We start from the raw sequence: 24,489 nt of genomic DNA, 5'->3' as shown, positions 1-24,489 counted from the left end.
CGTCCCGCCGTGTGCCCTGACGTCATCTGCGCCGCATTGAACATCGCGCCCAAAGCGAAATCCTAATGTATTGGTGCCGTATGTATTTAGATATGAATGTAGTTTACAGTTCTATATAACGCGAATCGGCATCACAGCCGTTATGATGATTTTATTTCTATTGTAATACATTATATTGCTGGTTTATACGAGTGCAATTCAACTATAATTCAAAGTGCAACATAAATAAACATGGAAGGGGATTTCGGGTAACTACACCTGAAACGCCCTAATTATCCTATCAATTCGTAATCTCTCTGTTCTCGTCTTTCTTCGGGATTACAATTGCACGGCACTAATGTGGTAGCGTGTGTGCAAGTCACACATTCTACACGCTTAGCATGAACCTACCGATCCCGCCATGGCCGAGAGCAATGAAGCTTTACGCACGCAGACTTCTTGCTTTGCTTTGCACGTCCTACATAAAACCCTGGTTAGCCTTGATATAGGGTTCCTGAATTATGCTAAACATGCTGCAACAATATAAACATGAGAAATATCCTAGCCATGCCAAACTCAAACAAAACTATATCGTTGCTAAACTAAGAATAGCTAACAATCCCCAATAGCAAATGCCTGCTGACATCTGGCTCCGATATTTACAATGTGAAACACCGCTGGAAGTTTCCGTGAGTGCTAAGAGTTTTAATTATACTAGTAATAATATCGCCGTTTATGTCCTTCCATACTGTCAATCGCAATACATTGAAAAATATCGAATGTTGCTTGTTTCCCCAGGAGAACGGGGTTCCGCAAACGCCTGAATTGTGCAGCGCACACGGGCTGTTTAATACCAACGTATATACGGAATACCAAGAGATAAATAGGTTTGCTGCTGCCAATCTTGGGGACGACGTTTGGCAGGGCTACTGATATCTGCATGCTGGTTGCGTGGCATTCCTTTCCAGTGGCTGTCAATCGAGCACATTCACATTGCCTTACATTTTTCCTGAATTACTTCGCCCCTTCCTTGTCAGGCTTCACTCTTAAAGACGGCGCTGAGCCTAAGCTGACTTCGCGCCATTCGGTTCTCTGACACGACAGTTACGTATCTGATCCCGCTTGGTTGCGACAATAGACTTTCCTGCAGCGATTTGTTTTCCGTTATATGCTTTCTGCGCTTCGACCTATTGATTCGCCCTTCATGGGATGAGGCAATATCGTTCGTACTTCGTTCGTTGTGGAGCAAGGAGCTCACCCAGTTGAGTGGCTGCTCTTTCGTTAGGACGTTTGCGTTCCTTGCTCTTGTACAACCTTTATTTGGCGCTGCCTGTATATATAATTATTTTATAATTTTACAATTGCAGTTTTTAGGTAGACGGAGCGAATTCATTCCTTCTTTGAAGCTTTTTATACTTTTTCCTCGTTGGGATTATTTCACAGTGCCTCGATTAAGCAAAATTCGGAAAAAAAGAGAAAGAAATCTTTATATCAGCAGAGAGGGAAGCCTGTGACATACAACGCACATATTGATGTCATCAGTATGAAGTGAACTTTCTATATTAGTTCATTATTACTTGCGCCTAAGTTCTTCCACATTTCTATAAAATATTACACAGTGATCAGTATTTCGACTATATTTCAGTGTAAGTCGCGTCACGTGTAGCACATATGGACATATTTTGATAAACCCATACTCACTGTGAATAATGTGCAATCTGTTCTGAGAAAACAGCATGTATACTACGAGTGCTGCGACGTTATTCTCTGAGGCTCAACGTACTTCGAGGCAGTGTTTTAATAGTTCAATTGTATAATGATACCAGAAAACGATATGATGCCGGAAGGCGATTTTACCACAGCCCTTTTTTCTGTTGTTTCTGCCAAAAAATAGGCACTTAGAAATTTCTCCATACAGGGTGCTCCTATCATACTATCGCCGAATCCTCAAAGACCCATTCCTGAATATTTTCTATCCGCAAACCGAGCTAAATCTAATTGTGATGGATCCCAATTATCCTTGCAGACCAATACGAATTTAAGGCCCTCAGCCTCCGTTCTCGAAACGCGAAACCACAAAATGTTCATATATATTACTGATATTATTTCTGCTTTTTTCTCTAACTAGGCCAGCCCCGAATATAACTATTTGTAAGCTTAGGCTCTGGGAGGAGGTAGGTTCATATAAATGCTTCAAGTCCTAATGAGTCCGAGACAAAGGATTCAAAATAACAAACCCTAACACAGCGCTTAGCTAGTCGGAAGCGCAACTTGGGTGTGTCTTATTCGCAGGGCTTTGAGTTTCTCCACATTTTTTACTGGCGGCATGGGATTTCACCCTGCCCTCTAAGAAGCTAATTCTTTCAGTTTGCGTTCAAGATAGCTGTATTGTCGGAGTATCTCAGCCGGATGTACTTCAAGTGAACTTCATACCTCAATTTATAGTTACCCCGCAGCGTTACCTCCAACCTACACGCAGAATCTCAGAGTGTTTGAGGAGAAGGGATAAATAAATAAAAACGGTACAGGATCGTTTTACCGTGTTTGCTGTTAACTGAGAGATCAGGAATAATTTAGTGAAACACCAACTACTCAAGCAACCACCCTTTTAGCTATAAAATGTATTTTAATATGTTCATTACCTACTATGTGAACCAAGAATTGTGCACCGACATCGCACTATCTCCCTTTTTTGGGTAAGGAGAATAAATCGAGATGTAGAGAGTGCTGGGGCTTCCTGTAAACGCCCCGTAACGTTTTAAGCACGCAAGAGTACCCTGGAGAAAGTTTATAGTAAGATATGGTGCACATAATAAAACACATGAATCATGGACTCATGCCTTCTATTTGATCATGTTGAATATGACTGCTCATGGCCTAGTTAAGCACAGCCGCGCGTATAGTGAGAGAGTCAAGAAGAACGCTTGAGGTCCGCTTTATTTGCGAGTGCCGGGCACGACCCCGAAAGAACAAGAACCCTTCCAGCCGCGGAGGAGATCATGATCACCCGTCGAGAAGGAAGATGAAACGAGATGATGATCGCGCACAATGTAGAAACGACAACGTAGCATAAAAGGGATATTTGCTGCTCCCATTGCTAAACCTCTCGCATGCCAAGTTCACGCTAAGAATATGTTTATTGTTGCTCCTTTGCCATTAATACACTGCGTGTTTCTGTAATGTCACACTCTGCCGCCGAGTCCAACGTGTAATCACATGACGAGTTAGGAAAAAGATATAACTAGTTCGCGTAGCCGCTCTTGAAGTCTTTTTTAGGTTTGCCTGCCGATGAACGGACCGGCCGCCGCTTTCGGGGAGCACTTGCTACGCAGGAAGGTGTCCTCTCGCCTACAACGTTCCTCGAGGATTTTGCGGATTTAGAGGATAGTCTTTGAAACAGGTATCTGCTCGCTGTGCCTGTGTCGTTTTGCGCCAGAATAAATGTGGTTTCAAACTCTTGCTTCACCCAATACCCGCTGACTGATAGTAGCACGACTGAACTGCTACTACATTTATACCAGTACATTTATACTGCTACTACATTTATCACCTAAATTGCCCACTGGTGCCACGTTCTGATCAACAAATGCCCATGCATCATCGAGCATGTTCAGCAGACCGGTTGATAATTGCTCTCTGCTAGAAGCGCCGAGAACGCGTGCAAACACTGTGTAGAAAAGGCTGCTAAGTTATTCTAAGATTGCCAATGGGAATCATAACAGGAATGAGAAAAAAATATAGAAAAATAACGTCAAACACTCCTATTTTAGGAATATACAATTAGCAAAATAAAAAAAAACGAAAAATGAAAATTTTAGCGTGTTGTAACACCAGAGGCACGAAAGGCGGGTTCTTTTCGTGTTTTTTTGATGGCGGGCCTTTAAAAGCTACGGCGTATAACTAACGACAGAACATGTGCTCGATCTTACTACGTGACCGAAGTGGCCTTGAATTGAAAGTTTTTTTTAAAGGTTTTGTTCCTTGTTATTTTTGGCGGCCCTTTCCATTATTACAATATTGAATTTTTGTGTCTTGTCAAATGTTTTACCTGTTGAGTAATTTTTTGAGGCACTCATAATTAACGTGCCCGAAAGCTAGCACAGTGACTGATGGGCCCTTAATGGCACTGTGCTAACTTGAGCATCGCCCCACTAATGGGTAAGAACAGACCAAACTAAGCAGCTGTCATTTTGGCAATCCGCGCCGTAACAAAGTATTTTTAAGGAAAGAGAAACTTTCGTAAGAATCTGGAGCACGTTTTTTGATGTCACACATCGCTGTATCTGCATGGTGGTGCATGCGTAACAGTGAAGTAACTCTAGAGCCACTAAACTTTGGTAAGTTCAAGTTTGAAACGGTACTAAAAAGATCCCCTGTGCTATGCAAAAGATGGGTGCACGGTCAATGCGGTATGTTAGGAAGTCATTACTACAGTAACAAAAGTGAAAAATTGCTCGAAGTTTTAGGTTACTACTTTGTCCGGCATAAAATTTCTGGCTTACAAAGAAGCCATAATTTTACCTTTTTTCTTATCTTACAACAGGGCGGACTGCGTTTACTGGCGCTCTCGGATGCATTGGAAAGACAGTTCTCTATAAAAATAACACCTGACAGTTATTCTAGAAAGACTTGTGGAAAAGATGACTTTCTTTGACACCACTCGGGTTACCTACATGCCATATAACGTTCTGACATTTGTTCGTTCTTTTTTTATGTTAAAATGCTGCTTTTAGTTTCTTAGCAAGCACGCCAAAAGAGAAGCGATGGTGAAAAAGCGCACCATTTGGGATTTACCCGTTTTATTAAACTTGTGCTTCGCTTGAAGAATATTTGCCTTAGAGGTACGAAATGGACAAGGCTTTGATTACGCGGACTGCGACCGGCCTTCCGAGGAGAGGAAGTGGGGCCAGTCAAGTCAGCAGGTAGCCGGTAGCACGGACTTCCTTTTGGTACCTCGTTTTCTGGCGAGTCCACAAACCAATTTATTGTTCCCCCGTACATACACTATACGGGTGATTTCCCAATCGTCATTGGTTGTAGCTTGCACTGTAACAATATTTTTTAAGTTATTTCACCACATAGTATGGGTCTTTCTAGGTTTCAGCTAACGTGTATTGCCACTGGGTAACACGAACAAAAGTTATGAGATACATCGTTCATAACAGAATTTGCGCCTGCTGTCAGCATTATCGCCAGCAAATTTGTAAAATTTTGACTTTTTGCGTACAGAAAGTATTGCAAAGGCAAGCAGAAATTAGTGGTTCGGCCATAAATGGCGAGAAATGCGTTAGAAATTTTGTAATTGCTATTATATGCAGGGTGAGTAAGATGTCCACTTTAAAAACACAAACGTCAGAAAATTAAACATTTTTTAATTACCTTCTCTGTATTGCATTGGCGGCTCCAAATACTCCGAAAAACGTTTTGCCTGACTTAAGTGATTTTTGTTGCGGAAGAGGTGCCTAAAATATGCCTGTCCTGATTCGAACCCCCTTTGTTGAATAAATCTGTGATGCTTATTAGGCGCACCTGAGGGTTTGTTGTGCTTCTCAGATTATGTTCACTCCCTGAAGGGCGCATAAAACAACCGGTAAGAGGGCCATAGAACACCTTCGAAGACCTTTTCATAACTCTCACCTTTTACCCTTCTTGCTTTCTTTTTGCCGAAAATTGCTGGCACCGCAAAAAAAGCGGCTTTGCCGCATGGCTTACCCTCATCTGACCTTTCTGCATTGCGCTTGTGCTAGAATAAACTTTGTGCGCAAAAGTGCAGCTGTGTATAGAAGGGAGGTTCAAGAGAGATGGATCTGAGACAGTTGTATACGGGCTTTGGCTGCAAGACCGACTGGTTCGAAAGTAGGACATGTATAAATAAATAAATACCTAAGATAAAAGATCTAAGAAATAAATATCTTACATATATCATGAACAGAACTACAGCGCAAGGTAGAACATAGGACTTGGATTTTTTTATGTAGTTTTCAAATCTGGACTTTCTTTCTGAAGGAACTTGACTCGAGCTGCGTATACAAAAAAAAAACAATTTTTGGCATGTTGACAGAACGCAATCGTACAGTCTTAACAATAAGGTGATACCAAGGGACTCGACACTTGCTGTGGTGTACACGAATTAGACCCTTGGTTTGAATTTGCTAAGCATGGATCATTTTTTTCTGTACACTGTATTATTTGGAAGGAGAGAGAGGGAGGGAATAAACAATTATTGACGAGCGTAAGTGCTAATGGCAGGGCAGTTGCCCGGCGGTGGATATGCTTATTGCGGGATACCTTGGCGGTGACGTGCTATCCAGGCCCTCTTCGCCCATTCTTGTGAGTACAATGAACGTCTGTGTACTACTCTCCAGGTATGTCGAGGTGTGAGTTTCAGCAGTCTCACTAAACCGAAGTTCGCGGGTTAAGGCGCTAATGTATGCGCTTCCTTTGATATGGGTTGTAGCATTGTCTGAGTATTGAGACCAACACGAAAAAAAAACATCACCGCTCTAAGCGTCGACCATCGCCCAATACACCTCTGTGGGGTGGGCCACCCCAAAATGTAGGCTTAACATTAAATAGCACTAAAATTGATTACAATGACATGCCAAGCAAGGTCAAACTCAAGGTAAACTAATTAGGTAGGTGTGCGGCTAAGATCACACTAGAAGTCAGACTGTCGAATAATTTCTTTGCCCCTCCTGCGGCAAAAGCACACACTAAAATACCGCCGCAAGTGATTCCCAACACACTTTAGACATTCAGTTTTGCTACGCGCTTTGACGACAGTTTTCGGCTTCTGGCGGAAACGGAAATCCTGGGTGTGAACTATATGCCGCTTACACAGAAAATATCAGGCAATCGTTTGCAGCAAAACAGACCCGCGAAACTCTGGTTATAACTCACGGCTGGCTTTATCGACGCCACTACACCAACGCAACAGGAGAAATAGTAAAGCAGTAAAATCCCGAAAACAAGAAAACTTCTTTACGGGAGCTTTGACATGGTGCCGCTGGACGAGGTCTGAAAGACCACAATGTGGCGGAATGACTAGAGCCTCAAAACGAAGTACGCAATAGAAGAAAATGGTTACTCCGAAATGAATTCGCTCTAAATCTCTTCGCATTCGCGTATAAATCTCTTGCACATAACTTCACTCACGTCCTGGATGCGGTCGCTTCCTGTTTTGAAGAGGCTAATTGTCCCGAAACCAGCAAAAAGTCTGACAGCTGTAGCTCAATAATCCCGTTAACCCCTGCGGCAAGTAGGCACACAGAAGAAGTGACCGATGGCTAGCCATGTTTGCTGTACGTTAAGCTGGAATAAACCGCCCGGTCACTTGGGGATTCCACGAAAGCCAAAGTTAACAAAATCACTCCGTATGCTAGCTTAACGAAGAGTAATAGCTTTGAGGGTTTTGTTAGACAGCGCTGCTGTGCCTGCTACCTGTCTACAGTCATATTGTACGCTTTGAGACAGGCAGAAACGAGGTGGTAGGATTTGGTTGTAATCCGAACGCCATCACAAAATTTTCCCGTGTAGCCCAATTCATTGGCTGCAAGGATTTAGACTGAAGGTTTTTTGCGCAATAATAGTGGGCGCTATAACGGCGGAAAATTAACGTGCAATCAACTAGACGGGCTTGCTGAAGCCTTAAATAAGGACAAATGGCTGTGGTGGTTATCTCTTTCCGGTGCTTTTGGTGGCTTCCCGTGCCAATATAGGCTCCACCAACGAAGTAATTAAAAAATACCCACAGCGAATCGTTTGTGTTGGTTTTAAATTATCTGCAGAAAAGATGTTTAAACGAGTTCACCACTTCCTGGTGGTTCAGTTATACTCACTGGTTTTTTCTTCAATTTCGCTCCCAAAATTTTAAAATGGACTTGGTGCAGGCATTTAAAATGATGGTCTAAAAGCGAATAGAAATTTTCAATAGAATAGCGATTTGAATAGGCATTTTAAATGGAACAGAAATTTCAAGAAGCTCAGTGCAGGCAGCACTTCTCTCAAAATACCGCAATTTTCGGCAGCTGCCTTACGCATTGTAATTTATTTTTATCATTTGTTCCTATTAATCCTGCTATTAAGCGGAGGTTGGCGATATAATAACAAAAATTCACTAGTTTCAAGGATCGAAAACGAGAACATGCACAATTAGCGGGCCGGGCCATTTACTTTCGCAATCAAAATAAATGGGCTGGTTTCTCACCTTTTAGCGGTAATGTGCAAGGACTGTATTTCATAAACTTTGCTATATTAGAAAAGCCCCTTCTTTTACTTTTCTACGCAAAGCCAAATTTATTGAAATAACATGCGCAGCAAGCAAAGCGCTGATGCTTAAAAAATTAAAACCAGAAATATCGCAACAAGAAAACATTGCGCAGCTATAAGTTAAGATCATTAATAATAGCCAAGGAGGCAGCTTTGCGGATTATGTTCATGTACTGAGTGCGCCATGCATGCACATGACCTTCGTCATTGTGATGGAACCACGAGCATATGTCTTTGACTTCCACAGGCTTGTATTCTTTAGGTCTGCGACATGTGGTCGTCCTCTTTGAGTATTGATCAAGAGAAATCACCTCACCTGGGCACATAAAACAACACCTTCATAGCATACATAACATTTACTTGCACAGCGCATGACGAGTTGTACGAGTGGCTATAAATGCCGGCGAAATAAAAAAAACAAGCCATTGTTGAGACAGTGTGGCAGGTAAACCGTGTTTTTCTCAATTCCCCAAGCTCAGAAAAAAATCAAAGCCCCTGTCTTGTATAAAAGGTCTTTAAAATGCGAAGCTCTACTCTCTTGCAACCTGAGACAAACTCAAAGTCCAAAATCCGAACTGCTTCGACCCTTTCGGAATGGCAGAACAGCTTAGACGTCTGTTTCATGACGCGAGGTACCCAGGTTCGACTTCGACCACGCGAAGGGTTATGTTTTGTTCGGGCGCTTCGCGTTTTTTCATCATCGGCATCATCATTCTGAGCTTTTTGTTGAAACCCATTAGGTCAAATTGAATTTCCTGCCGTGCGTTTTGTAATTACGCTCTACGGCACGAGTAAGGCATAGAAAGCTCTGTTTCAAAATTCAGAGAGGCGCAGTGAAGTCTTACACGTCGTGTGCGCGAGAGAATATGGGGAGGGGGTATGCACGTCGTCGTTACAGCTAATGATAATGGTTGAATCGGGCGTGGCCCTGTCACGGCAGCTGTCATCGTCTTCGTCCAATCCCCTTGGCCGGGTATTTGGGAATAATGGTAGGCTGAAACTAAGCATTCGCGTTAGGGAAGCCTGAAGTGTAGAATAACGACGTGCAAAGGAACTTCAAACTGTTGGTGCGCAAAGGTGTGGGTACCGGTTAGCGACGCTAGGCCCCAAAGGCCAGCGTCAAGCCATTTATAGTACCACATCTGCCAGATCAAAGATGTCAAGTGACGACCTCGCGGTGTTCGCAGCCAATGGAGACGTTAGACCTGTGCATACCTTCGTTGGAAAGGCAATTCACATCCGTGTTCGGAGTGACGTGACGCGCCGCAACCAAAAACCAGGGAGAAAAATGGCTGCTTTTCTTTTTCGTCACATCGGCTGCATCAATCCGTAACGCCGAGGGTTTGATAGACAGACACTGCTTTCCGGCCAAAAGCGGCCATACAGTGCCCCACGGCAATCCGGAACAGAAGGAAATGCTCGGGAAAGCCAGCAAAAATGCGCTCCTCGTTCAATATGCGTGCTGCATTACCTCAATTTCCAGCGCTGCCCATTAAATTGTTTTCACAGAAACGCGAGAGGCACGGGGCTCAGGATAGAGTGGCGAAAATATGTTGATCTTTCCTTGATACGACAGATGCAATAGACGGTGTCCCGTAATTTCAGAAGTTCCGATGATTCCCGGAATGTTTAAAAGTGAAGGCTTTCCTGCAGTTTCGGTGGCCTTGTGGGCAAATATGTTTAACTGTTGACAGTTTTTGCTATGCGTTGCACATGAATGATCATAAATTTTGTGTCCGCGTGAATGAGCCTAGCAATTATGCCTGCTACTTGAGTATTCGCCCATCATACCAATGTATACTCGACTCGGTGTTGCACGAGACAAACGGGGTTTACAGAACGTATAAAAGAAAGAACTACACCCTGGTCGTCCGACTTTTTTTAAGCCATTTGCGCAGTTCAAGAACATCCCGCCGTGAGGATCTACCTAATTTCACAATACCTGCCGACTAGTCTGTTTGGCATTATTTTTAATAGCTTGCGCCGATATGACGGCCGGTATCCGACAATGTACTGACATCCGTTCCCGCCATTTCTTTTGATGCAGATTCCCTCGGAGTATTTGCGGTCAATAACCAAAATGTTTGAAGCAGGAAAACAAACAAAATCTAAAAATTATCTTTCTTTAAATTTGTGTTCTCGCAAGATAACCATGGCTGATCAGACCGAGTCCATCACGAAAATTCTTTCTGAAAAAAATGTCTTGCATTGCTTAGATGGAAACTCTAAATCGACGGTGGGGAAGATATATCATCGCCAGTCTTCCTCAGACAATATATGTTGCAGGCGAACACTCTGTCTTAAATGAACTATGTCCGCCACAACCTGTTTTGATCTAAGGTTATTTACCAAAATTTTCCACCTGGCAAGTTATGTATAAGGCACCAGTTCGCCTGAACCGCTATGAAATCTGTAATTTCAAACAAACAACCCTTTTAATCCCTCTCTTACGAAGATAAATTACCGTGTTTCCGTGTCAGCCTAGCTAGCGTAAACGTACAAGAAATATAGGAAGGGACTGTGCGTGACATGCTTCTGCAAAGTTGCCTAAAGTAGCCTCGCAGTTTTACGTGTATAGCAGTGGGCACTCAGGGTTACTGGCGCTAAAAACCGGAAGAAAAATTCAGAGGGCTTCAACTGTGGGAAGAAGGAAGACCAGCTAAGCTGTGGCGTTTTGTGTTACGGTCGTCCTAGCGGTTGTTTGTAATCTAACTTGTTTCCCAATAGTTCCAGCAAAACAACCTGTACAGCAGTTTTCTGTACCCATATTCCGCCATAGGTGGTCATGTATTGGCAGCAGACAGTAACTGTGTAGAGTTTACAAAAATAACTGTCGACCATAGATACTACAAGTAAATAAAATTCAGCGGAGCTCCTTTGCGGATGACTGTCGTATACTTTTTTTCGTGATACGACCGATAACACAAATGTTGGAGCCGTTATATGTAATTATACTCCTCCGTCTAGGGCCATGCTTAACTGTGCAACATGCAATGTGAAAAGCCAACTTACACCGTCGACACTTTACACCCACCCTATTGAAACCGACTTCACCTCTAAATACCAATTTATTCCTGGAAGGCATCTTTTCATGGAAAATTTATGCCCTGTTCTATGATAGTATCAAGGTCGTAGAACCTTTTTTGATGATTCTTTTTTCATGCGCTCAAGGTGTGGCGCACACTTTTACAATGACAGCAATTTAAGTGGGCGCTTGAGGGTGCCATTACGCCCACTTGCGATACTCAGCTACATCGCAATGTTGTCAGCGATACTCTGCTTCATTCTGTATCACTAGAAAGTTTCGCTGTAACAACTAGGCAATCTGTTGTGATGTTCAGAAAATTCTGGATATTCTGAAAATTGTTCGTTACAAGAATTCAAAGGAGACTACGCTGCTCTCACAGGCGATGCTGGACTTACAGCTCCACGCTAAGCTTCATGCGGCACTGTGTCGCTTTTACTCATGGAAGTGCTGTAGTGGAGGGTAATGCACCATGTGGAGTGTTACTCTTGCTCAGCCTTCGCGTAGTAACGGCGGACGAGCTTACCTACTTCGCGCAAACTTATGGGCTTCATGTTTCCGGCGAAAGCAGCGGCGATCAACAGCACAAGCTATTCAGGTCAAAATGCAGACTCTAAATACAATTAGGGAATCCCTCACGAGCACGCTTCGCGTTTAACAATCGTCGTGGTTAGATAGGATGGTTCATAGTTTTATAACCTTGCTGGTCCATGTGCCCTACATTTTTTTCATGGTCTTACTGCAGTACTGAATATGACACCTTGGTGATTTCAGTTATTGTAACTTTTGTTTCCTATCAGAACAAAAACGGAAAAGACGGAACGTGCATGATTAAGTTTGCACATTGTCCCCGGACATAAATAGATTCCCATGGTTTTGCAATGTCTGCATTTGGCATGCTTTACAAAAGCGTGGTGCTGCAATGAATCTTGTGTTCGTTGGCGAGTTGAACTAAACAATTGTTCTTCGAATAATCTGTTCATTTGTTCCGTGAAAGTGGGTCGTCCCGCATCCTTCGTTCAAGTGATGGACCGATAAACTTTGGACTTCAAAAGCATTACAAATGGCTCTTCGAGGAAAACCCATTTGGCTCTAATGAGCCCAAAGAACGCCATTGCCGAGGTTAGGCTGCAAGTAAAGGGTTTTTCCCACGTTGCATGCGGCACAAATTACCTCCTCGCATCCGTTGTTCACTCGGGTACTCGGAAAGTTAAACGGTACGTTATCGGCCCTGTCGCGATTTGAGAGCACCCTAGTGTCTAATGACTGGAACCTACAACAATCCACTGTTAACGAACACGCGCAATAATGGCAGGCGTAAATGAGTTATTCGGGAGACCTAATTGGGGATTGGCGTAAGAAGTACGTCTTCTATAGGAACGAAACGTAAACTACACATGCAACTTACTCCTTATCCAGTCAATCAAATTGCAAAAAAATATTTCATATAATACATCCCGTGGTTGAAATTAAAATTATCCAGTACAGTTTTGTGCGGAAGTTAATTGCTATAAACAGTGCGGTGTTCACCGTAACACGGAAGTAGAAAAAAGGCTTGCGACTAAAGCGACAGAGTTTAAAATTTGAGGTTGCGTAATCAAAGTTTGTAGGGTTGCCAATCAACAGCCATTATTAACAGATATAGAGGTCTTTTCTTCAGAAAGCGAGCAAGAAATATTTGATATAGATATGCATAGCTGAAGAACTCTGGTGTGCATGCTTACCCTATTAAAATTATTAGGCAAAAGTGGCTCCTATCTATTCGGACACGTCTTACTATGACCATTATTTTTTCTGCACTGTCAAAACTGCAAAACACGGAGAAATACTTTATGCAATATCGACGACTTTTAGTTAGCTTTCACAGAAGTTGAGCTTCACGGAAATTGGTTCGAATAAAATAATTGGCGGAACAGAAAGTAGGGTGCCGCGCCCAGTTTTTTCCACATGTTTGCTAACACACATTAGTTTGTTACCAACGTTACATCCTTTACAAAATATAAATATTTTCGAAGCAGGCACAAAAATAGCTTCAGATGGCATCGTCTACTTTATCTAGCAAATGAAAATTCTAGAAAGTGTGCTTTCGTGTTATTAAGTAAGGTGTCTGTGATGTAAAGGAGTTTGTTCGTCCCTTTATGGAATCACATATTTTTTAACGTTACCGCTGTATGCAGCCGTGTTGTGTGTGTGCTTCCGCTTGTTGTCCTGCGTTCATTTCTCCGGTTACACTTTTATACATTAGAAACAAACTAGCCTAACAGTTTATGCTCTTAAAAAATGCTTCATAGCTTACTTTTGTCCAACGAATTAAGTTATGCCTATTGTGTACCGCTCTCCTAATTACCCAGGTTTCGTATCGCACAATGCTAACTCTTGCACAATGCAGATAAATTAAACAAAATCAAAATATTTCGTTTCATTGAGGTTCTGCCTTAAGAGAGTCCATTGCATCTGCATAGCCTTGTAAACACTCTTGGAAAATCACAGAAATACTTAGCGTATAAAGCGCCACTTAAAAAGTGGTTCATCTAGGGTAACAACACCCGGAACAAACGTCCTATTCGCACAGCACTAGGAGTTGTCCACCCCCTTACAATCTAGAGGGAGGAAGATCCACCCGTTTCGCTACATGTGTTCGTTTCACTCAGACGCGAGCTGCTCAGCGGTTTCGTAACTAGATATGGCTGTTTGCGCCGGTCTGGGCGCAAATAGCGTGATAAATATTATGCGACTTCAGGATTCGTTACTCTCCACACCGATACGGTGGTCTCAATGAGCAACGTTCCTGAAACCCAATAATATGGAAGTGTGTGTTACAGCTTCTTTCCAATTCATCAAGATACGGGATGCTGGCTTGAACATTACCGGACATATTAAGGAGTTCTAGATATTTCCACATAAAATTCCCTCTTCTCAGTACACACACAAATTCCACGGTAAACGTTTGATCAATGCACAAGGAACAATGTTTGTCAACGTCACCTTCAATTTCCTTCAAAAATCCTTGTGCACAAGGCCCCTCAATGCAATCACATCTCACGCATCGCGCAATTTATATTATTCATTCGTATGATACATTAGGTCAGTTCTCACTATCCAATCCCTCGACGGCCAGCATTTTAATCTGAATATACTTGCTTCCAACTGGCAGGAGGCCTGAAACAAACAAAAGCGCCAGGCTAAAGAGGGATACTAAGAAAGGAGAAGTTCACGAAACACATAATACAAAATCTGACGTGACGTGTATGTTTAACACTTTGGTCCTAACCGTTTATTTTTACTGCAGCTTGTGCGGATCCTGGCTCGGAATAAAAGCATCCCACGTAAGTTTAACGGCATTCTTGATTGATTGTAGGGTTTAACGCGCCGACGCAACGCAGGCGATGAGGCGCGCTGTAGTGGAGGGCTCCGGATTAATTTTGACCACCTGGGGATCTTTATCGTGCGCCGAAATCTCGTACACACTGGCGTTTTTGCTTTTCGCCTCCATCAGAAAAGCGGCCGCCGCGGCCGGGAATCGAACCCGCGACCTCGTGCTCAGCAGCGCAACGCCTTAGCCACTGATCCACCGCGGCGGGTTTAACGGCATTCTTACACTGTTTATTTGGAATTCTGTACCTTTTCTGCAGGAGCAGACATCCGAACATAAATTGGAAATTTTCTCCTAGGGCTGTCATGTTACGGGCCGTCCTTACTGTTACCAGCGTCAATATAAAGTAATCTGTAAGGTTGCTCTAAGACGGCATGTTGAAACTGCCCTTCTCTGAGCCCAAACGTAGTGCGCCTCGGCGAGGAGGCCCCTCAAATTCGACATCAGTAAAGGCTCCACAATATTGCGGATGCCTGCTTAAGGTAACAATATTTCTACATGACGCCCTTGTTCATAAGACCTTGGCCCTGTTTCTAACTCTTCGGAGTACGTTCCGGAGTCACAGCAACGCCATGTAGCACGCGTGGTACTGTCTGGTGTAAAAAAGACATATTGCTGATATTTCGCCCTTGAACCACAGTGTGAACTCGGTAGCAGTCCCTACTTCCCGGACTTGCTCGAACAGTGGCAATTCTATGGCTTTGGCGATTGATGCGCTTACGGTGCACTCGCCGAAGCTCCACAAAGCCCCTCTTATCGCTTTTGGTTCCGCGAAAGGCTGAATCCGCATGGGCGATTCAAAGCAATGGTCCACATACCCTTTATATCAGGGCTCAGATAAGCTACCGGGCAGTTTTGGAACCTGGATAAACGTGTTGCAATGGCCTGTGCCCTTCTTTCAGAGAAAAAGCCTGACTAAAGACGCCTTTGATTGCTCAACGAAGAAGTGACCGCATTTCTGGTGCGCACAATAATTCCTTTCGCGCATTTTTAGAAGACCACATGAGTGGTTCGTAGTTCTCGGTTTTTCGTGTTCATTACTTTGTTTAGAAGGTAAGTGTTACTAAGATTCTATAATACAAGCCTTGGTATGGACCAAACAGAAAGCATGCATGTTCACAAAACAGAAGTCTGGCCAATATTCTGCTTCAAAATAGACGATGTGTGCCATTGGTATCTTTGCAATAAAAGTATAAGCGTCAGCATATATAAAATCGTGTTTGTTAAAACAAGGCTCCAAAGCGTATTATTACAACAAAAACCAAGCTGCAAAAGAATTGTGAAATCATTGAGTTATGTTTCACAGGTGTAAAATATTTACGTCTGGAAAAGCATGAAGTGTTCTCACAACCGACCGGCAATTTTTTATACGTGGCGTAAGTACTCATGTTTTTTTTATTTATATACTTTATTTTTCTCTTCAGATACACCAAATAGCAGTAAATGTACTGTCGCCTTAGAACGTTTTTCACGTCATTCACCCTGTAACGAGAAGTGTGAACGTTTAGTTGTAGTGGCTGGTATATCAAAACGTTGGACAGTAATTTCGTGATTGCACGATTGATTAGAGGACAGAGCAGTCCCTTCTCGATGCCGCCTTAATATTCAGGCGATCAAGAAACGATCATTGCATCTTTATACAAATTCAACAGAAATAAAAATATTGAGCGCCCTTTTTGCAGATGCTGCGCCTTATAAAGAATGTTGTTTATTTTGATAAACACATATTTTGCTCATATTTCCCTTTTATTTGGGGAGCATGAGCTAGGAATAGCTTTGGAGTGTCCCATATCCCGTTTTGAGAAGCTACGGAAATGACCGGTGGCCGTCCGTTGTAAGGTATTTTGAATTTGGCTCATTTATGGAATTCGCGCAACGGGTGTAGCATACCTCTAAATAAATTCGCAGTGTTTAGTTACCAGTGTAACAAAACGTCGTTACTATTGAAACAGCAAAAATTAGGCAAATGTACTCGCCAATGCCAGATACGTCTAGTGCTTCGTCTAGAAGAGTTTATATGCGCCCCAGCTTCTAGGCTCACCCAGTGCTTGTTCCTCTTTTCTTTGTTTCTTACTTGGAAGTTATGTTTTACCTAGCGTTTAACCATAAACAATCGGTTCTACTGCCAGGCTCATAGTTAATAATTTACAGTCGGACCAAAAAAATTGCCCGAAGAGTGTTTTCTTTTGCAGAACAGGTTAATTTCCGCCCATGAAATTCTTGGCGTGTTCCACCCGGCCGAGCGTAACAGGAACGTGCCCCAAAGGCGATTAATGATCCAGAAACCAAACTGTGACGCGCATTTTGCCTGTGCACGTGCCTCAGGGCACCATGTTAACATGACACGTGCATAGATTTGCATCTAGTCATCGCTACCACATGTAAATAGAAAGAAACCTTGAGGAAATACTAGTTTGTTACAGGGCATGGGGACCAACGCTCATGACAAAAAGGGGCTAATGTGGGGGCGCAGCGTCCGAGAGCACAAAACATGTCATTACCAAAGTCATAGATAAATATTGATTGCTGTACGGTAAAAACCGCTGCGTAATAAATACATTTCTTTTTAACCACAATAATTAGGTCAGCCCAAGAAATAATAAATTTTTTCTGAACCTTTGTTTCTTTGTCTTATTTAAAAACAATAAATTTGACACAATTGGTGCGATGACAGTGCTGCGTTGCAGAGCTTCATCGTTTGCTCAATTCATCCAAGCACAAACAAGCTTGATCTCTTGATATCTTAATAATTAGCGGCACATTTACTTTTGGTGGACCTATCTTTACCTTTAAATCAAAAGTGGCCCAAATCATTGGGTCACCATCACTAAACATTATCAAAGCTATTCAGCAAGTTACTGAAGCCCCTAAAGTTCTCTGCTCCCATTTTGGATATCCCGAGAATTCAACTCAGAGGTTTGATTCATCGCAGCCCAAGATTATCTGTTCGTGAATCCAATGTAAGCTGCTCCGAATTCTTCAGCGATGCTGAATCATGAACGCCAAAGTTCCCGGTCGTTTCAGTTCTAAGAAGTGTTTTATTGTCATGGAAGAAACAAAAACAAATGAAAGCGTGCGACCCAGAACTAACAAACTTCAATGAACAAAACAAACAGCTGAGGAAATCAACCAAGAAAACTTTTAATATCATGCCCCTTCTTGTTTCTATAAGTGCGTTTTCCCCGAGTACGAAGAAGGCGGCTGGTTGCTTCGCATTTACATGCTTCCCATGTTCTTGTAGATACGCGCGCTGGATTTTAAGCAACCACACTGGAGATTCTAGCCACAACTGATGTATTCAAAAGTGAACCAGCTGCTGGGACTGGAAGGTTTCTCAGATTTTGGCGTGGTTTTTGGCGGAAAGCATGGTGATATTGAATCATCACCTGAGCTTCAGCCGGGTTGGCAAAGCGCTGTGCAGAAGTTTTGAAAAATGCTAGAGGCACACTTTCTTTGCATTATACGCAATCGCGCCGAGCCGCCGCCTCTAAACAAAATACACCTTGCTTTGCTTGAATTGGGAAACATAAGAGCGCTGGCGGTATGTTTTATGTTTCACTTCGTGAACTCCTTGAATTTTTACACATACGTGTCAAGATGCTGCTACTCTAAGATTTGGGTACATGAGTCAACTTTTACGTCTCCCTATATTTATTACCAGAGAATATGTGCAGAGAATGCAGTTGGGTAAAAATTCAAATTTTGGTGGTCTAACGCCACGAAGCAGCACCCTGTCTTAGAACGAGCCATGGTGGAGCGCTTAGGACCACCTGCAGGCATCTTTAACGTTCGCCGAAATCTAGAACACATGCAAGTTTTGCTTCTCGCCTGCATCTGATAAGCAGCTGTCACTGCCGGTAATCAAACATGCGTCCTTGGCCAATATAGCAACGCGAGTGGATAGTAAGATGTTTTGGAAAAGATAAAGATAACGAGGGTTTATTTGAATGTTTTATTCATTTGAAATGCTGTTTTTGTAGAAAAGCCAAAAACCATTAACCCGCTTGTTTGACGGGTTTTATGTTCCGTCCATTGACATACAAGGCAATGTTCACCAACTGTATTTAGTAACACGACCTTAACATCACAAAGGTGCAGCATAATGGTCGTGTGCAGAGCGATACGTAAACACATCGGTTTTATTTGCAACGGAGAAACATGTATTGCAAGAACGCTGTAGAACAATGCATACAAACCTACACATTCCTGTACGCCTAGTTTCCCATCTTTTCGGCTTTTTTAATTTCAAAACGCGCAAGGCATATTGGACATTAAAAATAAATCTACCCCAAAATGTATTTGTGTTACCATATTCTGTTCGCGCTAACAATAGTCATAATTTGTTTAACCCCCTAGCGTGCAAGTAGCATTCCAGTGTGTAAAAAATTCTCAAAAGGGATTATTACCTGTTTTTTACAGTGAATTTCCTTGTTTTTTTATATTTCGAGCTCTCACAATCAAGTCTGCATACAAAGGGTTGTCTATATATTCTGTTACGGTTAGAATAGGGAAGTCGGTACTGGGGAGAATATTAGATACTTCGACTTCATTCGCGTGGGTATGACGCCCGTCATTGGCAACTTTTTCCGACGGCAATGTTTATTGTGTACTAAACCCAACTTCGCGTTTCTTTGTTTTTCATTGCGCCCGTCTTATCTCAGAGGACAGGACACACGAAACGCACGAGGAGACAACGAACGAAGACACTGATACAGTCACTGTACTTGTAGATTTCTTTGTAGGTATTGTTGTATATTTTTGTTGGAAGGAATGTGTTTTGTGTTCACTGTACAAGAACTTGAAGGAACAACCAACGTGTTTTTATGAAGTATGCGCTTCCTATCCAAAATTAAAGCGCACCACTCAAAATCCTTGCTCCGCAATGGTTTTCCTGGCCGAGCCGTAGACCGATTCAAAACCGAATTTTTGGATCCACCAGCTCTACGTATGCCGCCAACACAATGGCTGGCAACCATGGCACTGTGACATGCGGCCGGATACTTTTAAGTAGACGACAGATCAACAAATGTATTTGAAAAGTTGTTTTTACCTAGATACACTGGTAAATCGCTATCTTTTCGATTTTTTTATTTTGTTTTTGAATCACGCATCTGAACGGACTAAGCTATTTCTATTCACTAAACGACGCCACCTTTCATGCTACAGAAAGGTTAGTGCCAAAACACAATAATTACCTTCAATTTGTTTACGATATCTTTGTGACTACCTCACTGCACAAAACCCTGGCTTCCATATGAGGTAGAGGACATGCTCTCAACAAATAGTGGTTCGCTGTCCCTTTAAAAGAATCAGCGCTATGAGTTCTGGGTACTAAACCACACATGTGACACATACTTCGGCATTCTAGCATCACGAAGGAACGGCTGGACAAACAAGCGCTTTGTTGGTGTAATAAGTTATTAAAAAGGAGGTTCGTAGCCTTTGGGACTAATGAGAATAAAACATGCCTGCCCCATCACGAATGTCGGAGGAGGCGCACAGTGTGCTAGAAGTGCCCATTTACCGAACTTCAGGCAGGTACGTCCCCCACTAATGAAGGGGGTTTGAGAGCAAACAAGGAGAACCCCGCGTTGTAATCGCCGCCGGGCTCTAAGGTGAAATAAGGTCTCCAAATATAAGGAGGGAGAGCGGAAAAACCGACACATTAGCGTCAGTCCCAATTAACGGGAAAATGAGGTGTCGGAGGCCCGGGAGCGGGAGTTGGCGGACGATTACTGTGTACAGAAGTAAGTCATTTTGAACACCCGGTGGTAAATGAGAACACCAGAAGCTATCGTAATCAAAAAGCTAAAAAGACAGCGTAAAGATGCCAGTATGCCAGAAACAAAGTAAACCGAAGTGAACTTTACTTTGAAGTTTCCAAAGGGAAATAGGAAGCGTGTCGCAAATATGCGTTTGTATAATAGTCAGGAGTACATATCGGAATGCGGACTTGTCCTTCCAAGACGAGCACACGAAGGGGTTAACAGGTAAGAGTAAAAATAGAATTACGGAAAAATACCTGTTGAGATTTCACAGTTTTTGCGAAAAGATACTTATTCTTCTCTATATAATTTGATGGTAAATTTGACACTATTATTCAAAAAAAACTTCTTTCACTGGTTGTCATCAGGGACAAGCATATCCTTCGCTGTGGATCAGCAGCTAGAGAGTTGAGCTTCTGAGCACGAAGAGGCGTGTTTGATCCGGGTCGCGTCAGCCGTTCCATTTTGTCAGCTGTAGAGTATTTCGGCCACAGTTTGACCCTCAATCCGATTTCAAGGGCCGTCAGAACAGGTTGACGATTTGTGTGTGCAGAGAATGGTAATGCCAGCCTAACCAGCGGTTATACATACTGCTATTTTGTGCATGTGATTGTGGTGTTTAACGCACGGACGTTACACCCGCAACATGGGGTGCACCGTAGGTAGTACAGTTCACGGGATTAATTTTGACTACCTAAGGAGCGCTAACGCACGCCGAAATCCCGGAAAACGGGCGTTTTCGCTTTTCACCTCCACCACAAAAGCGGGTGCCGCGGCCGGGATTCGAACCCGCGTCTTTGGGCTCATTAGCAGAACGTTTTAACCTCTGAACCACCACGGCGAGTTGCGGCTGTTTTAGTGTGCTTGAACCGCTGTTTGTACGTAGGGAGACATCGATTCGAAGCCATGGCGACTCGCCTCCGCCTGACCCGCACATCGCACAGCATTTTCACAAGTCCTGACTCCGCTTGTACGCATCGTAAATGTGGGTGTGTAGCGAGTCCAGGAACACGTACTCAAAAGAGTAGGATAGAATCGTAATGATAGCGACTAAATAACAATGCTTGTAGGCAACAAATTCAAGGACAGGTGACCAATGCTGCTGCTTAAGCGATAGCTTAGACGGCTGGCACGGTGCGCAAAAGGAGTTGTTGAAACACATTTTTGACGGCTTGTGAAACCGTAGAAAGCGGTGGATGTCGGTTTAAGCATCAAGTTTGCTAGAACGAGGGACCCGGTTCTCACGCATTTTATAAAACCCAATAAGGAATCCTTTATTCATTTTTTTCGTTGTTAAGGTAAAAGAAGGCAATGGCAGCGTCGAGATTTTCACGCATCTTGCATACATTACGTTGTAATATTATTTCCCATACCTTCCATTCGGCGTTCTACTTAACCACTGTCCAAACACCAAAAATGCTCTGTTTTCAGCAAGAGTACTACCAGTGCTTGCTATGGACAGCGAAACAAAGGCGTGCCTAAAAACAGTTTCTCTGTACAATGGTGCGAGTATTAAAATCATTACAGCTAGTGCCCCGCGTAATCTGTGAGGAAAAAACAGTTTCTCCTATTTCGGCTCTGCGCACTGGGACACCAAATGACTGAGTCAGTCGTTACAGTAGGTGTCGAGAAAAGCCACTGCTTTGAATATTCATCAGTGTGAGGGTAGATGGTTCAGCGCTGCTAGTTTCTTTTACTTTTTATGGTCAGGGGTAATTAGCAAAAATAGAGGCGCCGTTATACAGCGGTTTGAAAAAATAAATAATTTTATATTACAATATTGTGATCACTGAAGGCGTGCACGGCTAACCAAGCACAATGGAAGGCAAAAAAAACCCATAATGGAACAAATTATGTGACCACTTCCTCAGAAGGAAGAAACGATACAGTTTTCCTTGCGCTGGATCCCCCTTGTATAGTAATTACGGAAACGTACTGATGGTCGTTTCAATTTCACGCTGCTGCTGCACAAACAAAGTTACTCGTTCTGGAGCCTGTTCCCCCTCCGTATTTTTGTTCACTCCTCATTAAAAACACGTCCTGCATTCTGTCTGTTGCTGACGATCTGCACATGGGGATGAGTACTGGGGTTAATTTTTTGCGTTTTTGCAGCGAAAGCTGCCATTGGTTTGTTGTAGGAGGTGCTTTATCTCGGCTTGCGTCTGTCGCCAACTGCCCATCACTGCGTTGGCGTCAGTGGAATCCTGGAGCATGCGCCGCCACGCAAACAGGTGAAAAACAAACCGTGTTAGACAGGCCTGTAGTTCATGGTGAATGACACCCGACCCCTGTTCCTCAAAACTGGGAAGAAGAAACACCCCATTAACACCCAGTCTGCCCTGGCAACAAGGTATTATTTGTGATTTTGGATTTGTCGCCTCATTTGTAGACCCAGCAGGCGGAAGGGAAAGTCACGGTAAAGGATGTCAGAAAAATTGGAATACCTTATTGTCCGCATCAAGGGCGTGTATTACAAAGGTATGAAAGAAAATGAAAAATGAGAAAAAAGACATTTATTTTTTTGCCTTTCGAATGTCTAGAATGTACTGTGCCTTCACTAAAAACTGAGATAGAGCACACTTGCTATGCTTTTATAAAGTTGTTGTCACACATAACTAACCAATTCTAATAGTTGAGTGCGGCAACTCGAAAAATCAGCTTTTATTCAAGATAGTGTGATGAAAATATCAGCGTACGCAACCATAGTGCTAACCATATAGCGTGCCCTTTGCTGGACGACATCGCCAAACATAACAATGGATATTTATTTTCGCACACGTGGATGCCTTTCGAGAAATGCCATCATGTTAAGAATGCGGCGTCCCAATCTGGCTGAGGAACTATGGGCGTCAGTACGCATACCGGAGAAACAGCAGGTCCCCAGCACACGTGAAAACGTCGTAGTAAGAGCTGTCTTGGCTCAACGTTTACGCGTGGTCATTCATCAGCCAGCCGCCGAGCCTCCCGTGGCATTTCTGATGTGACAAACGCGAAAGAGCAGTTTTCAGAAAAGCAAGTGAACAAAAATTATTCTGCCGCCACGTGGGAAACTTTACAGCCTATAGAGGTATGCAATAAGCCACAACAAGAATAGATTATGTTTGCGGCTCTGTGTAGCACGCGGACATAGATCAGGCTGTCTACTGCACAAGCTGCCGCCTTGAAATAAAGCACTTCCGGTGCCCCACTAGTCAATAAAGAAGAGGCAGGAAATGCTGTCAAAGTCGTGAAAAGAGGAAAATCTGCCGTTGACGACCGCGTAACCATGGGTACTTTGAAGAATGGAGGAGATATTGTATTTGAAAAGCTTCCTGTACTATTTTCGAAATGCCTGAAGACACAAAAAGTGTCCACAGCCTAGGAAATACGCCGAGATTGTTCTGATTAATACGAAGAGAGATTAAAAGTACCTCAAGAATTAGAGACCCATCAGCCTACTCTCGGGTATGTAAAAGCTTTTTACAAAAGTTGTAGTTAACCCTATAGATGACAGCCGGATTTCTAGAAACCCAGAGAACAGGCTGGGGTTAGGAAAAGCCACTTAAACATGGGTCACACCCATCTTGTCAATCAAGTCATAGAAAAATCCGCAGAATTCACTAAACCCATTTGGGCATTTATACACTATGAGAAATCATTTGATTCCGTACCCACCGCAGCCGTTCTAGAAGCGCTAAAAGACCAGGGAGTAGAAGATACCTACAGAAGATTTCAAGAAAACATATATAAGGAATGCGCGGATAGCATACACCTACACCAGCCAAGAGATAAATTCCCGATCCCAAGGAGAGTAAGACAGGTGGATACCATCTCTCTAAATCTATTCACAGCATGTCTGGAGGGGGTGTTAGGAAGCTTGACGGGGAAAATACAGGAATAAGGATAAACGGGGAATACTTCAGCCATTATAGTTTTGCGGATGACATAGTATTGAGTGCGACTGTGCAGAACACGTGCAAGCAATACTTGGGCAAGTAAAATTACAAAGCACGCGCTTGGGGCTAAATAATATCAGTAAAGCTGAAGTAATGAGGAATAATCATTCCAAAAGCGTCTGCTTCAGCTTAGGAAACAATACG

Source organism: Haemaphysalis longicornis, unplaced genomic scaffold (genome assembly GCF_048455015.1).
Source record: "Haemaphysalis longicornis isolate Haplotype H1 unplaced genomic scaffold, Haemaphysalis longicornis Haplotype H1 scaffold_5, whole genome shotgun sequence".
Taxonomy (NCBI): domain Eukaryota; kingdom Metazoa; phylum Arthropoda; class Arachnida; order Ixodida; family Ixodidae; genus Haemaphysalis; species Haemaphysalis longicornis.
This window is presented reverse-complemented; position numbering follows the sequence as displayed.